Raw genomic sequence first — 16,573 nt, forward strand, 5'->3', positions numbered from 1 at the left:
AGGATAATTCTCTCTTGCAAAAGCCTCGCAGACAGCAAATCCCTTAGTCAGAGAATGCTGTGTGCATGCCAGACTTAAATCGGTCATCCAAACTGGGAGGTTAAACCAGTAGATTCAGATTAAAAGTCTGACACTCTGCCGACTGAGATATCTGAGGCCTGTGAATATATTTTCAACTGGTGAACATGTCCAGGAAAGTCACAGAAAATGCCTGGATAGAAAGAATGCCTCTTAAAGGATGGTACATGTCCAAGCAACACCCAAACAGGGACTTGAACACTGGACCCTCAGAATAAAAGTCTGATGCTTTGCAGACTGACCTATCCGGGCTCTAAATTTGCATATTGTCATAGAACTAACTTGCTGGGCGGCGGCACAGTCTGATGAGGGGGCATCGTCAGAAGTTACATTTCCCTAGAGAACCAGGCCTCCATTCCAGATCTGCCCGTCAATGAAATATGAACAATGCCTACCCGCCAGTATATTAAAAAAAATAAAGACCTCGTGGCGCAACGATAGCGCGTCTGACTCCAGATCAGAAGGTTGCGTGTTCAAATCACGTCGGGGTCAAGGATTTTGTGCATGCAAACTGCCCTCATCACACAGCGAAGTCAATGACCAATTTGGAATTACTGTACAATTCTCGCTTAATAACAGCCAAACCAAAGCAGCTTTAGAGGATAATTCCCTCTTGCAAAATCCTCGCAGACAGCAAATCCCTTAGTCAGAGGATGCTGTGTGCATGCCAGACTTATATCGGTCATCCAAACTGGGAGGTTAAACCAGTAGATTCAGATTGAAAGTCTGACACTCTGCCGACTGAGATATCTGAGGCCTGTGAATGTATTTTCAACTGGTGAACATTTACATTTACATTTACATGTCCAGGAAAGTCACAGAAAATGCCTGGATAGAAAGAATGCCTCTTAAAGGATGGTACATGTCCAAGCAACACCCAAACAGGGACTTGAACACTGGACCCTCAGATTAAAAGTCTGATGCTTTGCAGACTGACCTATCCGGGCTCTAAATTTGCATATTGTCATAGAACTAACTTGCTGGGCGGCGGCACAGTCTGATGAGGGGGCATCGTCAGAAGTTACATTTCCCTAGAGAACCAGGCCTCCATTCCAGATCTGCCAGTCAATGAAATATGAACAATGCCTACCCGGCAGTATATTAAAAAAGTAAAGACCTCGTGGCGCAACGGTAGCGTGTCTGACTCCAGATCAGAAGGTTGCGTGTTCAAATCACGTCGGGGTCAAGGATTTTGTGCATGCAATCTGCCCTCATCACACAGCGAAGTCAATGACCAATTTGGAATTACTGTACAATTCTCGCTTAATAACAGCCAAACCAAAGCAGCTTTAGAGGATAATTCTCTCTTGCAAAAGCCTCGCAGACAGCAAATCCCTTAGTCAGAGAATGCTGTGTGCATGCCAGACTTAAATCGGTCATCCAAACTGGGAGGTTAAACCAGTAGATTCAGATTAAAAGTCTGACACTCTGCCGACTGAGATATCTGAGGCCTGTGAATATATTTTCAACTGGTGAACATGTCCAGGAAAGTCACAGAAAATGCCTGGATAGAAAGAATGCCTCTTAAAGGATGGTACATGTCCAAGCAACACCCAAACAGGGACTTGAACACTGGACCCTCAGATTAAAAGTCTGATGCTTTGCAGACTGACCTATCCGGGCTCTACATTTGCATATTGCCATACAACTAACCTGCTGGGCGGCGGCACAGTCTGATGAGGGGAATTCGTCAGAAGTTACATTTCCCTAGAGAACCAGGCCTCCATTCCAGATCTGCCAGTCAATGAAATATGAACAATGCCTACCCGCCAGTATATTGAAAAGTAAAGACCTCGTGGCGCAACGGTAGCGCGTCTGACTCCAGATCAGAAGGTTGTGTGTTCAAATCACGTCGGGGTCATGGATTTTGTGCATGCAAACTGCCCTCATCACACAGCGAAGTCAATGACCAATTTGGAATTACTGTACAATTCTCGCTTAATAACAGCCAAACCAAAGCAGCTTTAGAGGATAATTCTCTCTTGCAAAAGCCTCGCAGACAGCAAATCCCTTAGTCAGAGGATGCTGTGTGCATGCCAGACTTATATCGGTCATCCAAACTGGGAGGTTAAACCAGTAGATTCAGATTAAAAGTCTGACACTCTGCCGACTGAGATATCTGAGGCATGTGAATGTATTTTCAACTGGTGAACATGTCCAGGAAAGTCACAGAAAATGCCTGGATAGAAATAATGCCTCTTAAAGGATGGTACATGTCCAAGCAACACCCAGACCCTCAGATTAAAAGTCTGATGCTTTGCAGACTGACCTATCCGGGCTCTAAATTTGCATATTGCCATACAACTAACCTGCTGGGCGGCGGCACAGTCTGATGAGGGGAATTCGTCAGAAGTTACATTTCCCTAGAGAACCAGGCCTCCATTCCAGATCTGCCAGTCAATGAAATATGAACAATGCCTACCCGCCAGTATATTAAAAAGTAAAGACCTCGTGGCGCAACGGTAGCGCGTCTGACTCCAGATCAAAAGGTTGCGTGTTCAAATCACGTCGGGGTCATGGATTTTGTGCATGCAAACTGCCCTCATCACACAGCGAAGTCAATGACCAATTTGGAATTACTGTACAATTCTCGCTTAATAACAGCCAAACCAAAGCAGCTTTAGAGGATAATTCTCTCTTGCAAAAGACTCGCAGACAGCAAATCCCTTAGTCAGAGGATGCTGTGTGCATGCCAGACTTATATCGGTCATCCAAACTGGGAGGTTAAACCAGTAGATTCAGATTAAAAGTCTGACACTCTGCCGACTGAGATATCTGAGGCCTGTGAATATATTTTCAACTGGTGAACATGTCCAGGAAAGTCACAGAAAATGCCTGGATAGAAAGAATGCCTCTTAAAGGTTGGTACATCAATCAATCAATCAATTTTATTTTATATAGCCCTTCTTACATCAGCTAATATCTCGAAGTGCTTTACAGAAACCCAGCCTAAAACCCCAAACAGCTAGTAATGCAGGTGTAGAAGCACGGTGGCTAGGAAAAACTCCCTAGAAAGGCCAAAACCTAGGAAGAAACCTAGAGAGGAACCAGGCTATGAGGGGTGGCCAGTCCTCTTCTGGCTGTGCCGGGTGGAGATTATAACAGAACCATGCCAAGATGTTCAAAAATGTTCATAAGTGACAAGCATGGTCAAATAATAATCAGGAATAAATCTCAGTTGGCTTTTCATAGCCGATCATTAAGAGTTGAAAACAGCAGGTCTGGGACAGGTAGGGGTTCCATAACCGCAGGCAGAACAGTTGAAACTGGAATAGCAGCAAGGCCAGGCGGACTGGGGACAGCAAGGAGTCACCACGGCCGGTAGTCCCGACGTATGGTCCTAGGGCTCAGGTCTCTCAGTTGGCTTTTCATAGCCGATCATTAAGAGTTGAAAACAGCAGGTCTGGGACAGGTAGGGGTTTCGTAACCGCAGGCAGAACAGTTTAAACTGGAATAGCAGCAAGGCCAGGCGGACTGGGGACAGCAAGGTGTCAGCATGCCCGGTAGTCCTGACGTATGGTCCTAGGGCTCAGGTTCTCAGAGAGAAAGAGAGAACGAGAAAATTAGAGAGAGCATACTTAAATTCACACAGGACACTGGACAAGACAGGAGAAGTACTCCAGGTATAACCAACTAACCCCAGCCCCCCGACACATAAACTACTGCAGCATAAATACTGGAGGCTGAGACAGGAGCGGTCCGGAGACACTGTGGCCCCATCCGAAGAAACCCCGGACAGGGCCAAACAGGAAGGATATAACCCCACCCACTCTGCCAAAGCACAGCCCCCGCACCACCAGAGGGATATCCTCAACCACCAACTTACAATCCTGAGACAAGGCCGAGTATAGCCCACAGAGGTCTCCACCACAGCACAAACCAAGGGGGCGCCAACCCAGACAGGAAGATCACGTCAGTAACTCAACCCACTCAAGTGACGCACCCCTCCTAGGGACGGCATGAAAGAGCACCAGCAAGCCAGTGACTCAGCCCCTGTAACAGGGTTAGAGGCAGAGAACCCCAGTGGAGAGAGGGGAACCGGCCTGGCAGAGACAGCAAGGGCTGTTCGTTGCTCCAGAGCCTTTCCGTTCACCTTCACACTCCTGGGCCAGACTACACTCAATCATATGACCTACTGAAGAGATAAGTCTTCAGTAAAGACTTAAAGGTTGAGACCGAGTCTGCGTCTCTCACATGGGTAGGCAAACTGTTCCATAAAAATGGAGATCTATAGGAGAAAGCCCTGCCTCCCGCTGTTTGCTTAGAAATTCTAGGGACAATTAGGAGGCCTGCGTCTTGTGACCGTAGCGTACGTATTGGTATGTACGGCAGGACCAACTCGGAAAGATAGGTAGGAGCAAGCCCATGTAACGCTTTATAGGTTAACAGTAAAACCTTGAAATCAGCCCTTGCCTTAACAGGAAGCCAGTGTAGGGAAGCTAGCACTGGAGTAATATGATCAAATTTATTGGTTCTAGTCAGGATTCTAGCAGCCGTATTTAGCACTAACTGAAGTTTATTTAGTGCTTTATCCGGGTAGCCGGAAAGTAGAGCATTGCAGTAGTCTAACCTAGAAGTAACAAATGCATGGATTAATTTTTCTGCATCATTTTTGGACAGAAAATTTCTGATTTTTGCAATGTTACGTAGATGGAAAAAAGCTGTCCTTGAAACAGTCTTGATATGTTCGTCAAAAGAGAGATCAGGGTCAAGAGTAACGCCGAGGTCCTTCACAGTTTTATTTGAGACGACTTTACAACCATCAAGATGAATTGTCAGATTTAACAGAAGATCTCTTTGTTTCTTGGGACCTAGAACAAGCATCTCTGTTTTGTCCGAGTTTAAAAGTAGAAAGTTTTCAGCCATCCACTTCCTTATGTCTGAAACACAGGCTTCTAGCGAGGGCAATTTTGGGGCTTCACCATGTTTCATTGAAATGTACAGCTGTGTGTCATCCGCATAGCAGTGAAAGTTAACATTATGTTTTCGAATACATGTCCAAGCAACACCCAAACAGGGACTTGAACACTGGACCCTCAGAATAAAAGTCTGATGCTTTGCAGACTGACCTATCCGGGCTCTAAATTTGCATATTGTCATAGAACTAACTTGCTGGGCGGCGGCACAGTCTGATGAGGGGGCATCGTCAGAAGTTACATTTCCCTAGAGAACCAGGCCTCCATTCCAGATCTGCCCGTCAATGAAATATGAAGAATGCCTACCCGCCAGTATATTTAAAAAAAATAAAGACCTCGTGGCGCAACGATAGCGCGTCTGACTCCAGATCAGAAGGTTGCGTGTTCAAATCACGTCGGGGTCAAGGATTTTGTGCATGCAAACTGCCCTCATCACACAGCGAAGTCAATGACCAATTTGGAATTACTGTACAATTCTCGCTTAATAACAGCCAAACCAAAGCAGCTTTAGAGGATAATTCTCTCTTGCAAAATCCTCGCAGACAGCAAATCCCTTAGTCAGAGGATGCTGTGTGCATGCCAGACTTATATCGGTCATCCAAACTGGGAGGTTAAACCAGTAGATTCAGATTGAAAGTCTGACACTCTGCCGACTGAGAAATCTGAGGCCTGTGAATGTATTTTCAACTGGTGAACATTTACATTTACATTTACATGTCCAGGAAAGTCACAGAAAATGCCTGGATAGAAAGAATGCCTCTTAAAGGATGGTACATGTCCAAGCAACACCCAAACAGGGACTTGAACACTGGACCCTCAGATTAAAAGTCTGATGCTTTGCAGACTGACCTATCCGGGCTCTAAATTTGCATATTGCCATACAACTAACCTGCTGGGCGGCGGCACAGTCTGATGAGGGGAATTCGTCAGAAGTTACATTTCCCTAGAGAACCAGGCCTCCATTCCAGATCTGCCAGTCAATGAAATATGAACAATGCCTACCCGCCAGTATATTAAAAAGTAAAGACCTCGTGGCGCAACGGTAGCGCGTCTGACTCCAGATCAGAAGGTTGCGTGTTCAAATCACGTCGGTGTCAAGGATTTTGTGCATGCAAACTGCCCTCATCACACAGCGAAGTCAATGACCAATTTGGAATTACTGTACAATTCTCGCTTAATAACAGCCAAACCAAAGCAGCTTTAGAGGATAATTCTCTCTTGCAAAATCCTCGCAGACAGCAAATCCCTTAGTCAGAGGATGCTGTGTGCATGCCAGACTTATATCGGTCATCCAAACTGGGAGGTTAAACCAGTAGATTCAGATTGAAAGTCTGACACTCTGCCGACTGAGATATCTGAGGCCTTTGAATGTATTTTCAACTGGTGAACATGTCCAGGAAAGTCACAGAAAATGCCTGGATAGAAAGAATGCCTCTTAAAGGATGGTACATGTCCAAGCAACACCCAAACAGGGACTTGAACACTGGACCCTCAGATTAAAAGTCTGATGCTTTGCAGACTGACCTATCCGGGCTCTAAATTTGCATATTGCCATACAACTAACCTGCTGGGCGGCGGCACAGTCTGATGAGGGGAATTCGTCAGAAGTTACATTTCCCTACAGAACCAGGCCTCCATTCCAGATCTGCCAGTCAATGAAATATGAACAATGCCTACCCGCCAGTATATTACAAAAGTAAAGACCTCGTGGCGCAACGGTAGCGCGTCTGACTCCAGATCAGAAGGTTGCGTGTTCAAATCATGTCGGGGTCATGGATTTTGTGCATGCAAACTGCCCTCATCACACAGCGAAGTCAATGACCAATTTGGAATTACTGTACAATTCTCGCTTAATAACAGCCAAACCAAAGCAGCTTTAGAGGATAATTCTCTCTTGCAAAATCCTCGCAGACAGCAAATCCCTTAGTCAGAGGATGCTGTGTGCATGCCAGACTTATATCGGTCATCCAAACTGGGAGGTTAAACCAGTAGATTCAGATTGAAAGTCTGACACTCTGCCGACTGAGATATCTGAGGCCTGTGAATGTATTTTCAACTGGTGAACATTTACATTTACATTTACATGTCCAGGAAAGTCACAGAAAATGCCTGGATAGAAAGAATGCCTCTTAAAGGATGGTACATGTCCAAGCAACACCCAAACAGGGACTTGAACACTGGACCCTCAGAATAAAAGTCTGATGCTTTGCAGACTGACCTATCCGGGCTCTAAATTTGCATATTGCCATACAACTAACCTGCTGGGCGGCGGCACAGTCTGATGAGGGGAATTCGTCAGAAGTTACATTTCCCTAGAGAACCAGGCCTCCATTGCAGATCTGCCAGTCAATGAAATATGAACAATGCCTACCCGCCAGTATATTACAAAAGTAAAGACCTCGTGGCGCAACGGTAGCGCGTCTGACTCCAGATCAGAAGGTTGCGTGTTCAAATCATGTCGGGGTCATGGATTTTGTGCATGCAAACTGCCCTCATCACACAGCGAAGTCAATGACCAATTTGGAATTACTGTACAATTCTCGCTTAATAACAGCCAAACCAAAGCAGCTTTAGAGGATAATTCTCTCTTGCAAAAGCCTCGCAGACAGCAAATCCCTTAGTCAGAGGATGCTGTGTGCATGCCAGACTTATATCGGTCATCCAAACTGGGAGGTTAAACCAGTAGATTCAGATTGAAAGTCTGACACTCTGCCGACTGAGATATCTGAGGCCTGTGAATGTATTTTCAACTGGTGAACATTTACATTTACATTTACATGTCCAGGAAAATCACAGAAAATGCCTGGATAGAAAGAATGCCTCTTAAAGGATGGTACATGTCCAAGCAACACCCAAACAGGGACTTGAACACTGGACCCTCAGATTAAAAGTCTGATGCTTTGCAGACTGACCTATCCGGGCTCTAAATTTGCATATTGTCATACAACTAACCTGCTGGGCGGCGGCACAGTCTGATGAGGGGAATTCGTCAGAAGTTACATTTCCCTACAGAACCAGGCCTCCATTCCAGATCTGCCAGTCAATGAAATATGAACAATGCCTACCCGCCAGTATATTAAAAAGTAAAGACCTCGTGGAGCAACAGTAGCGCGTCTGACTCCAGATCAGAAGGTTGCGTGTTCAAATCACGTCGGGGTCATGGATTTTGTGCATGCAAACTGCCCTCATCACACAGCGAAGTCAATGACCAATTTGGAATTACTGTACAATTCTCGCTTAATAACAGCCAAACCAAAGCAGCTTTAGAGGATAATTCTCTCTTGCAAAAGCCTCGCAGACAGCAAATCCCTTAGTCAGAGGATGCTGTGTGAATGCCAGACTTATATCGGTCATCCAAACTGGGAGGTTAAACCAGTAGATTCAGATTGAAAGTCTGACACTCTGCCGACTGAGATATCTGAGGCCTGTGAATGTATTTTCAACTGGTGAACATTTACATTTACATTTACATGTCCAGGAAAATCACAGAAAATGCCTGGATAGAAAGAATGCCTCTTAAAGGATGGTACATGTCCAAGCAACACCCAAACAGGGACTTGAACACTGGACCCTCAGATTAAAAGTCTGATGCTTTGCAGACTGACCTATCCGGGCTCTAAATTTGCATATTGTCATACAACTAACCTGCTGGGCGGCGGCACAGTCTGATGAGGGGAATTCGTCAGAAGTTACATTTCCCTACAGAACCAGGCCTCCATTCCAGATCTGCCAGTCAATGAAATATGAACAATGCCTACCCGCCAGTATATTAAAAAGTAAAGACCTCGTGGAGCAACGGTAGCGCGTCTGACTCCAGATTAGAAGGTTGCGTGTTCAAATCACGTCGGGGTCATGGATTTTGTGCATGCAAACTGCCCTCATCACACAGCGAAGTCAATGACCAATTTGGAATTACTGTACAATTCTCGCTTAATAACAGCCAAACCAAAGCAGCTTTAGAGGATAATTCTCTCTTGCAAAAGCCTCGCAGACAGCAAATCCCTTAGTCAGAGGATGCTGTGTGCATGCCAGACTTATATCGGTCATCCAAACTGGGAGGTTAAACCAGTAGATTCAGATTGAAAGTCTGACACTCTGCCGACTGAGATATCTGAGGCCTGTGAATGTATTTTCAACTGGTGAACATTTACATTTACATTTACATGTCCAGGAAAGTCACAGAAAATGCCTGGATAGAAAGAATGCCTCTTAAAGGATGGTACATGTCCAAGCAACACCCAAATAGGGACTTGAACACTGGACCCTCAGATTAAAAGTCTGATGCTTTGCAGACTGACCTATCCGGTTTCTAAATTTGCATATTGTCATACAACTAACCTGCTGGGCGGCGGCACAGTCTGATGAGGGGAATTCGTCAGAAGTTACATTTCCCTACAGAACCAGGCCTCCATTCCAGATCTGCCAGTCAATGAAATATGAACAATGCCTACCCGCCAGTATATTAAAAAGTAAAGACCTCGTGGAGCAACAGTAGCGCGTCTGACTCCAGATCAGAAGGTTGCGTGTTCAAATCACGTCGGGGTCATGGATTTTGTGCATGCAAACTGCCCTCATCACACAGCGAAGTCAATGACCAATTTGGAATTACTGTACAATTCTCGCTTAATAACAGCCAAACCAAAGCAGCTTTAGAGGATAATTCTCTCTTGCAAAAGCCTCGCAGACAGCAAATCCCTTAGTCAGAGGATGCTGTGTGCATGCCAGACTTATATCGGTCATCCAAACTGGGAGGTTAAACCAGTAGATTCAGATTAAAAGTCTGACACTCTGCCGACTGAGATATCTGAGGCCTGTGAATGTATTTTCAACTGGTGAACATGTCCAGGAAAGTCACAGAAAATGCCTGGATAGAAAGAATGCCTCTTAAAGGATGGTACATGTCCAAGCAACACCCAAACAGGGACTTGAACACTGGACCCTCAGATTAAAAGTCTGATGCTTTGCAGACTGACCTATCCGGTTTCTAAATTTGCATATTGTCATACAACTAACCTGCTGGGCGGCGGCACAGTCTGATGAGGGGAATTCGTCAGAAGTTACATTTCCCTAGAGAACCAGGCCTCCATTCCAGATCTGCCAGTCAATGGAATATGAACAATGCCTACCCGCCAGTATATTCAAAAAGTAAAGTCCTCGTGGCGCAACGGTAGCGCGTCTGACTCCAGATCAGAAGGTTGCGTGTTCAAAACACGTCGGGGTCAGGGATTTTGTGCATGCAAACTGACCTCATCACACAGCGAAGTCAATGACCAATTTGGAATTACTGTACAATTCTCGCTTAATAACAGTCAAACCAAAGCAGCTTTAGAGGATAATTCTCTCTTGCAAAAGCCTCGCAGACAGCAAATCCCTTAGTCAGAGGATGCTGTGTGAATGTCAGACTTATATCGGTCATCCAAACTGGGAGGTTAAACCAGTAGATTCAGATTAAAAGTCTGACACTCTGCCGACTGAGATATCTGAGGCCTGTGAATGTATTTTCAACTGGTGAACATGTCCAGGAAAGTCACAGAAAATGCCTGGATAGAAAGAATGCCTCTTAAAGGATGGTACATGTCCAAGCAACACCCAAACAGGGACTTGAACACTGGACCCTCAGATTAAAAGTCTGATGCTTTGCAGACTGACCTATCCGGGCTCTACATTTGCATATTGTCATACAACTAACCTGCTGGGCGGCGGCACAGTCTGATGAGGGGAATTCGTCAGAAGTTACATTTCCCTAGAGAACCAGGCCTCCATTCCAGATCTGCCAGTCAATGGAATATGAACAATGCCTACCCGCCAGTATATTCAAAAAGTAAAGTCCTCGTGGCGCAACGGTAGCGCGTCTGACTCCAGATCAGAAGGTTGCGTGTTCAAAACACGTCGGGGTCAGGGATTTTGTGCATGCAAACTGACCTCATCACACAGCGAAGTCAATGACCAATTTGGAATTACTGTACAATTCTCGCTTAATAACAGTCAAACCAAAGCAGCTTTAGAGGATAATTCTCTCTTGCAAAAGCCTCGCAGACAGCAAATCCCTTAGTCAGAGGATGCTGTGTGAATGTCAGACTTATATCGGTCATCCAAACTGGGAGGTTAAACCAGTAGATTCAGATTAAAAGTCTGACACTCTGCCGACTGAGATATCTGAGGCCTGTGAATGTATTTTCAACTGGTGAACATGTCCAGGAAAGTCACAGAAAATGCCTGGATAGAAAGAATGCCTCTTAAAGGATGGTACATGTCCAAGCAACACCCAAACAGGGACTTGAACACTGGACCCTCAGATTAAAAGTCTGATGCTTTGCAGACTGACCTATCCGGGCTCTACATTTGCATATTGTCATACAACTAACCTGCTGGGCGGCGGCACAGTCTGATGAGGGGAATTCGTCAGAAGTTACATTTCCCTAGAGAACCAGGCCTCCATTCCAGATCTGCCAGTCAATGAAATATGAACAATGCCTACCCGCCAGTATATTAAAAAAGTAAAGGCCTCGTGGTGCAAAGGAAGCGTGTCTGACTCCCGATCAGAAGGTTGCGTGTTCAAATCACGTCGGGGTCAGGGATTTTGTGCATGCAAACTGCCCTCATCACACAGCGAAGTCAATGACCAATTTGGAATTACTGTACAATTCTCGCTGAAAAACAGGCAAATCAATGCAGCTTTAGAGGATAATTCTCTCTTGCAAAAGCCTCGCAGACTGCAAATCCCTTAGTCAGAGGATGCACACGCATGCCAGACTTATATCGGTCATCCAAACTAGGAGGTTAAACCAGTAGATTCAGATAAAAAGGCTGATGTTCTGCCAAATGAGCTATCTGGGCTCTGGGAGTGCATTTTCCGCTGAAGAGCCTGTCCAGGAACGTCAGAGAAAATGTGACTCCAAATCTGCCTGTCAAACAAGGACCCGTAGCGCAACGGTAGCGGGTCTGACTACAGATAAGAATGTTGCTTTACAGCATCATTTTCTCTCGCAAACAACCAAACCAATGATGCTTAGAGGACAATTCTCTCTCGCTCATGCAAGAGCCTCGCAGACAGCACAACGTTTAGTCAGAGTATGCTATGTGCATGATTATGCAGAGGATGCTGTGTGTATGCCAGACTTGAATTGGTCATCCTAAGAGGGAGGTTTAGCCGATTGTGTCAGTTTAAAAGTCTGATGCTCTGCCGAATAAACTATCTGGGATCTGGGAGAGCATTGTCCAATGGTGATCATGTCCAGAAAAGTCACAGAAAAACTTCCTCTTAAAGGATGCTACATGGCAAAGCATCACGAAAACAGGGACTTGAACCCTGGACACTCAGATTAGAAGTCTGACACTTTGCTGACTGAGATATCTGAGGCCTGTGAATGTATTTTCAATGGGTGAACATGTCTAAGAAAGTCACTGAAAATGCCTGGATAGAAAGAATACCTCTTAAATGATGGTACATGTCAAATAAACGCCCAAACAGGGACTTGAACACTGGACCCTCAGATTAAAAGTATGATGCGTTGCAGACTGACCTATCCAGGCTCTAACTTTGCATATTGTCTTACAACTAACCTGCTTGGTGGCGGCACAGTCTGATGAGGGGGCATCGTCAGAAGTTACATTTCCCTAGAGAACCAGGCCCCCATTCCAAATCTGCCAGTCAATGAAATATGAACTAGGCCTCCCCTCCAGTTATACAATAGATAAAGACCTCGTGGTGCAACGGTAGCGTGTCAGACTCCAGATCAGAAGGTTGTGTGTTCAAATCACATCGAGGTCAGGTTTTTTTTGCACGCAAACTGCCTTCATCACACAGCGAAGTCAATGAATCAGCACAATTACCAATTTAGAATTACTGTACAATTCTCGCTTAAAAACAGCCAAACAAATGCAGCTTTAGTGGATAATTATCTCTTGCAAAAGCCTCACAGACAGCAAATCCATTAGTCAGAGGATGCTGTGTGAATGCCAGACTTAAATGGGTCATCCAAACGGGGATGTTAAACCAGTAGATTCAGATAAAAAGGCTGATGTTCTGCCAAATGAGCTATCTGGCCTCTGGGAGTGCATATTCCGCTGAAGAGCCTGTCCAGGAATGTCAGAGAAAATGTGAGTCCAAATCTGCCTGTCAAATAAGACCCCGTAGCACAACGGTAGCGGGTCTGACTCCAGATAAGAATGTTGCAACATTTTCTCTCGCAAACAACCAAACCAATGATGCTTAGAGGACAATTCTCTCTCGCTCATGCAAGAGCCTCACAGACAGCAGAGCTTTTAGTCAGAAGATGCTATGTGCATGATTAGGCAGAGGATGCTGTGTGCATGCCAGACTCGAATTGGTCATCCTAACAGGGAGGTTAAGCCTGGAGCCTCAGCTTAAAAGTCTGATGCTCTGCTGAATAAGCTAACTGGGCTCTGGGAGTGCATTGTCCACTGGTGAAAATGTCAATGAAAGTCACAGAAAATGCCTGGCCAAAAAGACTGGATCCTCAGATGAAAAGGCTGATGCTCTGCCGACTGAGCATTCTTGTCTATGTTAGTGTGATCTCCAATGGTGAACATGTTCAGCAAAGTCACAGAAAATGCCTGGATATATAGGGAACGGCTCTTAAAGAAATGTAAATGCCAAAGAAACGCCCGAACAGGGACTTGAACCCTGGACCCTCAGATTAAAAGTCTGATGCTCTACCGACTGAGCTATCCGGGCTCTAAATTGGCACATTCCAATACACCTAACCTTCCGGGTGGAGTTACGTTTTGACGAGGGGGCATCGTCAGATGGTACATTTCCACAGAGAACAAGGCCTCCATTCCAAATCTGCCAGTCAACAAAATGTTAACTAGAACTCCCCTCCAAATATACTACTCATCCGAGACCTCATGGCACATTGGTATCAATTGTCAATCCAGATTAAAAGGTTGCGTGTTCACACAACGATCAATAATTTTATGTGTGCAAACTTCATTCTTTGCACAGCGAAGTCAAAGAATCAGCTAAATAACTAATGTGGCTTTACAGTACAATTCTCGCTCGCAAACAACCAAAACAATGCTGCTTAAGAGGATAATTCTCTCTCGCAAAAGCATTGCATACAGCAAATTGCTTAGTCAGAAGATATTTTGTTCATGCCAGTTTTAAATTGGTCATCCAAACAGGGAGGTTAAACCTCTAGATTCAGATTAAAAGTCTGATGCTCTGCCGAATAAGCTATCTGAGCTCTGGGAGTGCATTGTCCACTGGTGAAAATGTCCATGAAAGTCACAGAAAAAGCCTGGCCTGGACATGTTCACCAGTGGACATTGCACTCCCAGAGACCAGATAGCTTATTTCGGCAGAGCATCCGACTTTTAATCTGAGGCTCCAGGCTTAACCTCCCTATTAGGATGACCAATTCAAGTCCGGCATGCACACAGCTTTCTCTGACTAATCATGCTCATAGCATCCTCTGACTAAGCGCTTTGCATGAGCGAGAGAGAATTGTCCTCTAAAGCAATATTGATTTGGTTGTTTGCGAGAGAAAATTTAGCTGTAAAGCAACATTCTTATCTGGAGTCAGACCCACTACCGTTGCACTACGGGGTCTTGTTTGATAGGCAGATTTGGAGTCACATTTTCTCTGACGTTCCTGGACAGGCTCTTCAGCGGAATATGCACAACCAGAGCCAAGATTGCTCATTCGGCAGAACATCTGCCTTTTTAACTGAATCTACTGGTTTAACCTCCCTATTTGGATGATCAATTTAAGACTGCATGCAGACAACATCTTCTGACTAAGGGATTTGCGAGTGAGAATTTTACTGTAATGCCAAATTGGTTATTGTGCTGATTGATTGACTTCGCTGTGGAATGAAAGCAATTTGCACGTTTAAAACCCTGAAGTGATTTGAACATGCAACCTTCTGATCTGGAGTCAGACGCACTACCATTGTGCTACAAAGTCTTGAGTTTAATATATATTTGGAGGGGAGGCCTAGTTCAAATTTCGTTGACTGTTAGATTTGGAATGGAGGCCTGATTCTCTGGGGAAACGTACCATCTGAAAATGCCCCCTCATCAGAACGTGCCTCTGCCCAGCAGGTTAGGTGTATGACAATGTGTAAAGTTAGAGCCCGGGTAGCTCAGTCAGTAGAGCATCAAACTTTTAATCTGTGGGTCCAGAGCTCAAGTCACTGTTTGGGCGTTCAGTTTACATTTACCTTCCTTTAAGAGGCATTCTTTCCATCCTGGCATTTTCTGTGACTTTCCTGGACATGTTCACCAGTGGAAAATACACTCCCAGAGCTCAGATAGCTCCCCTTGACAACGGTGAGTCAAGGACATTTCTGGTTGCTACAACCAATCATATCTCCGTCTGCAACCATGAAGTAACCAAGAATTGCATTCGCCAACCAATCGGAGACGCTAGTGCAACCATGAAGTAACCAACAATTGCACTCACCAACCAATCGGAGACGCTAGTGCAACCAAGAAGTAACCTAGAATTGACCAATGAGAACAGAGCTATAGAATTCTCCGGAACTAGAAGAGGAGCGTCTCTCCTCTCCGTTTCTATTATGAACATTTCATTCAGCAGTAAAGTTGAAGACTTGTTGTCTGCTGTTTTCGATTGGAATATGTAGCACTAGCAGGTAAGATCAGTGCATTAGGCTACATCACGTTGGTACAGTTGGCTAACAACTTAGCTAGCTACAGTACTTAAAGTAACAGTAGGTAGCTGTGTGTTTTGACAGGTTGTCAAAATATTTTGTCACATCATCATCAAAATAGTCTAATGTCAGCCCAAATATTTCCATACTTGGCTGAAATCATAAAGTGGGATTTCATAGTAGGCCTATGTTTTGTCACACCCAGCTAGCTAACGTTAGATACTTTGAAATTACTTAACAAATGTTACTGTGGCTAGGTAGCAAGCAGTTGATATTGAAAAAACATGCACTTGATTGTGTGTGTGTGTGTGTGTGTGTATGTTCTAATGTGCCGAGCAAGCTAAGATGTTAGGTAAAGGTTAGACGCCATTCATTTAATGTTCCATCTATACATCCAATCTGATCACTGTTTAAAATTGTACATCTTATACTCATCATTACAAACTTGCCCCCCGTATTTCCATAGCAGACAAGGAGTGGCCCATCTTCAAATATTTGCCAGATGGGGGCCTTTTCCTGAAAGCCACCAGCTTCTACAGATGCACCATTGAGAGCATCCTGTCTGGCTGCATCACAGCCTGTAAAGGCAGCTGCATTGTGCCCCGGAAGATCACCAAGGACTTTTCTCTCCTATTCCTTCTGGCAGACAATAACAGAGCATCCACCACCAGGCCATAAGACTGTTGACAAGCCTAGCTGTCCAACTGTAAAACCTGCTGTTCACCTTCACCTTAAGATACTTTTCCCACTGACTCTCTGTACCAGAATTGCCTCCGTCGCTCTCCTTGCCCCAACCATGGCTCAAGCCAGGGACCCTCTGAACACATCAACAACTTGTCACCCACAACGCATTGTTACCTATGGCTCCACAAAAGCCATGGCCCTTGCGCACACACGTCCATTCACTCACTACCATAACTGCTGCTATTATTTATTGCTAT

At 44.9% G+C, this 16,573-nt stretch overlaps 16 non-coding genes across 16 annotated transcripts; 15 read left to right on the forward strand and 1 right to left on the reverse strand.

Annotated features, from left to right (window-relative positions):
* The first annotated feature begins 498 nt into the window (after nucleotides 1-498).
* trnaw-cca lies at nucleotides 499-570 on the forward strand. Its single transcript has one exon. It is a non-coding gene; the product is annotated as a tRNA-Trp (tRNA).
* Nucleotides 571-1,192: 622 nt separating this feature from the next.
* Nucleotides 1,193-1,264, forward strand: trnaw-cca. The gene has a single exon. It is a non-coding gene; the product is annotated as a tRNA-Trp (tRNA).
* A 603-nt stretch (nucleotides 1,265-1,867) lies between these two features.
* Nucleotides 1,868-1,939, forward strand: trnaw-cca. The gene has a single exon. It is a non-coding gene; the product is annotated as a tRNA-Trp (tRNA).
* Nucleotides 1,940-2,523: 584 nt separating this feature from the next.
* trnaw-cca lies at nucleotides 2,524-2,595 on the forward strand. The gene has a single exon. It is a non-coding gene; the product is annotated as a tRNA-Trp (tRNA).
* Nucleotides 2,596-5,326: 2,731 nt separating this feature from the next.
* trnaw-cca lies at nucleotides 5,327-5,398 on the forward strand. The gene has a single exon. It is a non-coding gene; the product is annotated as a tRNA-Trp (tRNA).
* Nucleotides 5,399-6,019: 621 nt separating this feature from the next.
* Nucleotides 6,020-6,091, forward strand: trnaw-cca. The gene has a single exon. It is a non-coding gene; the product is annotated as a tRNA-Trp (tRNA).
* Nucleotides 6,092-6,695: 604 nt separating this feature from the next.
* On the forward strand, nucleotides 6,696-6,767 carry trnaw-cca. The gene has a single exon. It is a non-coding gene; the product is annotated as a tRNA-Trp (tRNA).
* A 622-nt stretch (nucleotides 6,768-7,389) lies between these two features.
* On the forward strand, nucleotides 7,390-7,461 carry trnaw-cca. Its single transcript has one exon. It is a non-coding gene; the product is annotated as a tRNA-Trp (tRNA).
* A 621-nt stretch (nucleotides 7,462-8,082) lies between these two features.
* On the forward strand, nucleotides 8,083-8,154 carry trnaw-cca. Its single transcript has one exon. It is a non-coding gene; the product is annotated as a tRNA-Trp (tRNA).
* A 621-nt stretch (nucleotides 8,155-8,775) lies between these two features.
* trnaw-cca lies at nucleotides 8,776-8,847 on the forward strand. Its single transcript has one exon. It is a non-coding gene; the product is annotated as a tRNA-Trp (tRNA).
* Nucleotides 8,848-9,468: 621 nt separating this feature from the next.
* trnaw-cca lies at nucleotides 9,469-9,540 on the forward strand. Its single transcript has one exon. It is a non-coding gene; the product is annotated as a tRNA-Trp (tRNA).
* A 604-nt stretch (nucleotides 9,541-10,144) lies between these two features.
* On the forward strand, nucleotides 10,145-10,216 carry trnaw-cca. Its single transcript has one exon. It is a non-coding gene; the product is annotated as a tRNA-Trp (tRNA).
* A 604-nt stretch (nucleotides 10,217-10,820) lies between these two features.
* trnaw-cca lies at nucleotides 10,821-10,892 on the forward strand. Its single transcript has one exon. It is a non-coding gene; the product is annotated as a tRNA-Trp (tRNA).
* Nucleotides 10,893-11,496: 604 nt separating this feature from the next.
* trnag-ccc lies at nucleotides 11,497-11,568 on the forward strand. Its single transcript has one exon. It is a non-coding gene; the product is annotated as a tRNA-Gly (tRNA).
* A 1,125-nt stretch (nucleotides 11,569-12,693) lies between these two features.
* trnaw-cca lies at nucleotides 12,694-12,765 on the forward strand. Its single transcript has one exon. It is a non-coding gene; the product is annotated as a tRNA-Trp (tRNA).
* An 854-nt stretch (nucleotides 12,766-13,619) lies between these two features.
* Nucleotides 13,620-13,692, reverse strand: trnak-uuu. Its single transcript has one exon. It is a non-coding gene; the product is annotated as a tRNA-Lys (tRNA).
* Nucleotides 13,693-16,573: the final 2,881 nt, after the last annotated feature.

This window comes from Coregonus clupeaformis, chromosome 10 (genome assembly GCF_020615455.1).
Source record: "Coregonus clupeaformis isolate EN_2021a chromosome 10, ASM2061545v1, whole genome shotgun sequence".
NCBI lineage: Eukaryota > Metazoa > Chordata > Actinopteri > Salmoniformes > Salmonidae > Coregonus > Coregonus clupeaformis.